We start from the raw sequence: 6,620 nt of genomic DNA, 5'->3' as shown, positions 1-6,620 counted from the left end.
TGATTAGGAGAAAATGAGATATGAATGCTCTTGAGAAAGTTAAGCAGTATGTAGTAAGGTGAAGAGTTTTTTTCAAGCCCTTTTAATCTATCTGCTCTACTACCCATGATTAGTTCATATGTTTCTTTTAGGAATTGGAACTGCTTAACTCTAGGACAGAGTTAATTCAATGAAAAAAAATGTCCTCAGGCCCTGGCTGGGTTGGCTCACTGGATAGTGCACCGGCCTGCAGACCAAAGGGTCCCGGGTTCAATTCTGATTACGGGCACATGCTTAGGTTGTGGGCTTGATCCCCAGTAGGGGGCGTGCAGGAGGCAGCAGATCCATGATTCTCTCTCATTGTTGATGTTTCTCTCTCTCCCTCTCCTTTTCTCTAAAAACCAATTTAAAAAAACATTAAAAAAAAAAAAAAGGCTATACAGCTAAAGGGCAGAGCCAGGACCCCGACCCCAGCCATATGCTCCTTCAACCCACAGTCCCCAGTGCCCTCTCCCCCATTCGATCATGAGACGTGGTCGCTGGGCTCCCCACAATAACTGGGGGGGTGGGGAGGGAGGTTGGCCCTAAAGGTAGAAAACAAAGCAAGGGATGGAAACTCCCCACAGACACAGACCTTTCTGCCGGTTTATTGATCACTGATGCATTTCCACGGAGAAAAGGGGTTCACGTGTGTTTTGTAAAAAAATCTTTGGATGACACTGTTCTATTTCTGGTATCCATCCACACCTGTCCATGTCACACGTAAACGCTGAAAATGGTCCCTGTCTGGTGGCTTCCAGCTGGCTCTGTGCCATGAAATCTCGACATCAAGGTTCATTCCTTGACAAGACGAGACTCCGGGGTGTCACACTCGAATCTATAAAAAGTACCAACTAAAAGTCACCGTTGCCACGGCAACTTACTGCTTGGGCGAGGAGCCTCGAAGGCGCAGCCCTTTGGAATGAGCCTCCGCGGACCAGTGAGACCTGCAAGGAGGGGGTTTTCCGTCTCCGCGAGCACTGGGACCCTCATCCTCCGCTCAGAAGGAGGCCTCAGCCCCGGCCGGGTGGATCAGTGGTTAGAGCGCCGACCCGCGAACGGAGGGGTTGCAGGTTCAATTCCCGTTCAAGGGCATGTAGCTGGGTTGTGGGTTTGATCCCCGGCCCCGGGGCAATTGCAGCGGGCAAAACTGATCAATGTGTCTCTCTCACATTGATGTCTCTCTCTCTCTCTCTCCTGCCTCTCCTTCTCCCCCTCCCTCCATCCCTTCTACTCTCTCTAAACATTAATGGGAAAACATCTCTCTCTCACCGGAGATGTTTTTTCCCATTGATTTCTAGAGAGAGTGGAAGAACAGGAGGAAGGAGAGAGAGAGAGAGAGAGAGAGATCAACTGGCTGCCTCTCCCAGTCGCCCCTACTGGGGCTGGGGAACCTGCAACCCAGGTATGTGCCCTTGACCCGGAATTGAACCCATCTCCCCTTGGTCCTCAGGCCAAAGCTCTAACCACTGAGCTCGCCTGCCGGGGCTCCTCCCCTTTTCAAGGCTGTATAATGGTCCCTCGTGTGTACAGACCACAATCCACAGAGTAGTGTCCGTCCTGTGCTTGGCCTTGCTTTGCCTGTGGGAAGAAAATGTTTTCTGGAAAGGCTTAGATTTTTGCTGAGTTTGTGACACTGATATCTCCGGGTAAAGGATCTTCCTTAGTGTCCCGTGCAAAATATTGCCAAAGAAGCCCCCTTGGTCCTCAGGCCAAAGCTCTAACCACTGAGCCCACCGCCCGGGGCTCCTCCCCTTTTCAAGGCTGTGTAAGAGTCCCTCGTGTGTGCAGACCACAATTCACAGAGTAATGCCCGTCCTGTGCTTAACCTTGCTTGGCCTGTGGGAAGAAAATGTTTTCTGGAAAGGTTTAGATTCTTTGCTGAGTTTGTGACACTGACATCTCCGGGTAAAGGATCTTCCTTAGTGTCGCATACAAAATATTGGAAAGAAGCCCAAGCCGGTGTGGCTCAATGGATAGAGCGTCAGCCTGCGGACCGAAGGGTCCCGGGTTCGATTCCAGTCAAGGGCACATGACTGGGTTGTGGGCTTGGTCCCCAGGAGGGGGGCGTGCAGGGAAAACTGCGGCGAGTTCCGTGCCTTCATTTTGCAGAGGCGGAGAAAAGCGCCTTTTTTTCCGTTTGGTTGAAGTGAAGCCACACTTCCTGGCTTCTGTTCCGTGTTTTAGGCCTGAACCATGAACCTCGGTTTAAAATCAAAATGCAGCCCTGTCCGGGTTGGCTCAGTGGATAGAGCGCCGGCCTGCGGACCCAAAGGTCCCGGGTTCGATTCCGGTCGAGGGCATGGACCTCGGCTACAGGCCCCTCCCTGGCCAGGATCCTGGTCGGGGCTCAAGCAGGAGGCAGCCAATCACTGATTCTCTCTCATCACTGTTGTTTCTATCTCTCTCTCCCTCTCCCTTCTGCTCGGAAATCAATAAAAATATATTAAAAATAGTAATAAATAAATAAAAATAAACAAGAAAACCCTCCTGTAACACGCAGGCACCCCTCTCTGCTGGCATTTGCAGCAACACGAATCCCAAAGGCCCCCAGAGCACAAACGTCCAAAGGGAAGAAATGAATGGGGGATTGTGCCTCGGGGCGGCCGGCAGGGCCGGCATCAGCGCATAAAGGGCCTGTTGTGTAGCCGGCTTCCTGGTCAGCTGACTCCGCCCGACACTGTGAGCCCGGCCGCCAGCCGCCTCTTGAACCTGCACCAACCAACCCCCCTTCACCTACCCCCCACTCCCGTGTGCAAGTGGCTCAGCAGGGAACCCTACAAGCCAGTCTGCCCAGGCCCGAGTGCCCATCACTCCTTGGTTGGTGATGCCGCCCAACTCCAGCTGGCCCAGAAGGTAGCAAACGTTGTGCAGAAAACCGTGGGCGATCCTGCAAATCCAACCTGGATGTACCTGTTTTTCCTTTAAATCTCAGAGTGCCGGTTCCCTGCACAGTGGATTTTGCAGGCATATTGGGATGAAGTATGGGATTTGGCAGGGGAGGGGGGAGAGCAGCTCATTTTTGCACTTGATCTTAGCCCCAAAGATGAGAAGCAGTGGGAGCTAGTCACATTGTGGTAAATGCATACGACAACATTGACCGTTGTCACTATCTTACCGTAGAGAATTCAGAGGTATGTAGTCCACACATCATTATAGAGCCACCGCCACCGTCTAGTTTCAGAGTCACTTCTTGTTGTGACTCCTCACCCAAGGATATTTTTTCCCTCCATTGATTTTTAGAAAAGGGTGGAAGGGATGGAGGGAAGGAGAGAGAGAAAGAGAGAGAGAGAGAGAGAGAGAGAGAGAGAAATATCAATGTGAGAGAAACACATCAACTGGTTGCCTCATGCACACGCCCCGCAGGGGCTGGGGAATCAAACCTGCAACCCAGGTATGTGCCCTTGACTGGGAATCGAACCGGAGACCCTTCGGTAGACAGGCCACGCTCTAACCACTGACCCACACTGGCCAGGGCCAGAATCCATTTTGAAAAGACTTCTGCAATTCCAAGGATCTTCTCTCCTCTTTTATATATCTGGGAAAATTTTGTTTTTCTTTCTTTTTGTTGTTGTTGTTGTTCAACCAGGATCCATTGGATCTACCGAGTCTCCAAGATCTTTTCATGCCATTTTTTGCACTAAAAAGACAAAAGGTGAATGTAGATAAATATCGGGAACTTTCTTCTGACTAAATGTATGCAAGGATTATATTTTTTGTGTGTTAACCCTCACCCGAGGACATTTTCCCACTGATTTTTACAGAAAGTGGAAGGGAGGGGGAGAGACAGAGAGAAACATCGATGTGAGAGAGACACATGGATTGGTTGCCTCCCGCACGCACCCTGACCAGGGCTAGGGACCGAGCCCGCACCCCAGGCAGGTGCCCTTGACCAGAATCGAACCGGGACCCTTCAGTCCATGGGCCGATGCTCTATCCACTGAGCCACACCGGCCAGGGCCAGGACTATTTTCGATTCATGAAGAGTCTACATTATTTTTTTTTTTATTCTTACATATACACCCCCCACCCCGCATCTATAGCCTTTGGACTAAGCTGGAAAAATCTAAGCAAGTTCCAATCCAAATAGAAGGCGGGAGTCGCTAATTATATATGTGCTTTTCTCCATACATTCAAAGCAACTGTCTCACTTTTAATGTTTTTTTTTAAAAAAAAAACATGACACAACCATGAGTATTTTTCTTTTTTTTTTAATATATTTTATTGATTTTTTACAGAGAGGAAGGGAGAGAGATAGAGAGTTAGAAACATCGATGAGTATGTACATGCATATACACACATTCTATACCAGTATGTACATGCATATACACACATTCTATACCAGTATGTACATGCATATACACACATTCTATACCAGTATGTACATGCATATACACACATTCTATACCAGTATGTACATGCATATACACACATTCTATACCAGTATGTACATGCATATACACACATTCTATACCAGTATGTACATGCATATACACACATTCTATACCAGTATGTACATGCATATACACACATTCTATACCAGTATGTACATGCATATACACACATTCTATACCAGTATGTACATGCATATACACACATTCTATACCAGTATGTACATGCATATACACACATTCTATACCAGTATGTACATGCATATACACACATTCTATACCAGTATGTACATGCATATACACACATTCTATACCAGTATGTACATGCATATACACACATTCTATACCAGTATGTACATGCATATACACACATTCTATACCAGTATGTACATGCATATACACACATTCTATACCAGTATGTACATGCATATACACACATTCTATACCAGTATGTACATGCATATACACACATTCTATACCAGTATGTACATGCATATACACACATTCTATACCAGTATGTACATGCATATACACACATTCTATACCAGTATGTACATGCATATACACACATTCTATACCAGTATGTACATGCATATACACACATTCTATACCAGTATGTACATGCATATACACACATTCTATACCAGTATGTACATGCATATACACACATTCTATACCAGTATGTACATGCATATACACACATTCTATACCAGTATGTACATGCATATACACACATTCTATACCAGTATGTACATGCATATACACACATTCTATACCAGTATGTACATGCATATACACACATTCTATACCAGTATGTACATGCATATACACACATTCTATACCAGTATGTACATGCATATACACACATTCTATACCAGTATGTACATGCATATACACACATTCTATACCAGTATGTACATGCATATACACACATTCTATACCAGTATGTACATGCATATACACACATTCTATACCAGTATGTACATGCATATACACACATTCTATACCAGTATGTACATGCATATACACACATTCTATACCAGTATGTACATGCATATACACACATTCTATACCAGTATGTACATGCATATACACACATTCTATACCAGTATGTACATGCATATACACACATTCTATACCAGTATGTACATGCATATACACACATTCTATACCAGTATGTACATGCATATACACACATTCTATACCAGTATGTACATGCATATACACACATTCTATACCAGTATGTACATGCATATACACACATTCTATACCAGTATGTACATGCATATACACACATTCTATACCAGTATGTACATGCATATACACACATTCTATACCAGTATGTACATGCATATACACACATTCTATACCAGTATGTACATGCATATACACACATTCTATACCAGTATGTACATGCATATACACACATTCTATACCAGTATGTACATGCATATACACACATTCTATACCAGTATGTACATGCATATACACACATTCTATACCAGTATGTACATGCATATACACACATTCTATACCAGTATGTACATGCATATACACACATTCTATACCAGTATGTACATGCATATACACACATTCTATACCAGTATGTACATGCATATACACACATTCTATACCAGTATGTACATGCATATACACACATTCTATACCAGTATGTACATGCATATACACACATTCTATACCAGTATGTACATGCATATACACACATTCTATACCAGTATGTACATGCATATACACACATTCTATACCAGTATGTACATGTATATACACACATTCTATACCAGTATGTACATGCATATACACACATTCTATACCAGTATGTACATGCATATACACACATTCTATACCCGTATATACATGTGTATATATGTGTGTGTGTGTATATTTATCTATCTATTTATATCTATATATCTACATACACACTTTATATATGCAATTTATATGCACATAAAATCTCCAGCCACTCTCGCTGAAAACACACCTGCCGGTTGGAAGCCTCCGCACGGCCATCGTGAATGTAAAAGCCCCTCTTCTCGCTCCGGAAGCCTGTCCGGGGGTTTCTCGGGGGACAAAGGGCTGGTGGACCATGACGCGCTTCGGTCCCCCAGGAGGTGGGGGGGAAACTGAGGCCGCGGGCGGGGCGGGCGCCGCTGGATTGATGGGCGCCAGGTGCCAGGTGCGCGCCCCGCCCCG

The sequence above is a fragment of the Myotis davidii genome, unplaced genomic scaffold, assembly GCF_000327345.1.
Source record: "Myotis davidii unplaced genomic scaffold, ASM32734v1 scaffold164, whole genome shotgun sequence".
NCBI lineage: Eukaryota > Metazoa > Chordata > Mammalia > Chiroptera > Vespertilionidae > Myotis > Myotis davidii.
This window is presented reverse-complemented; position numbering follows the sequence as displayed.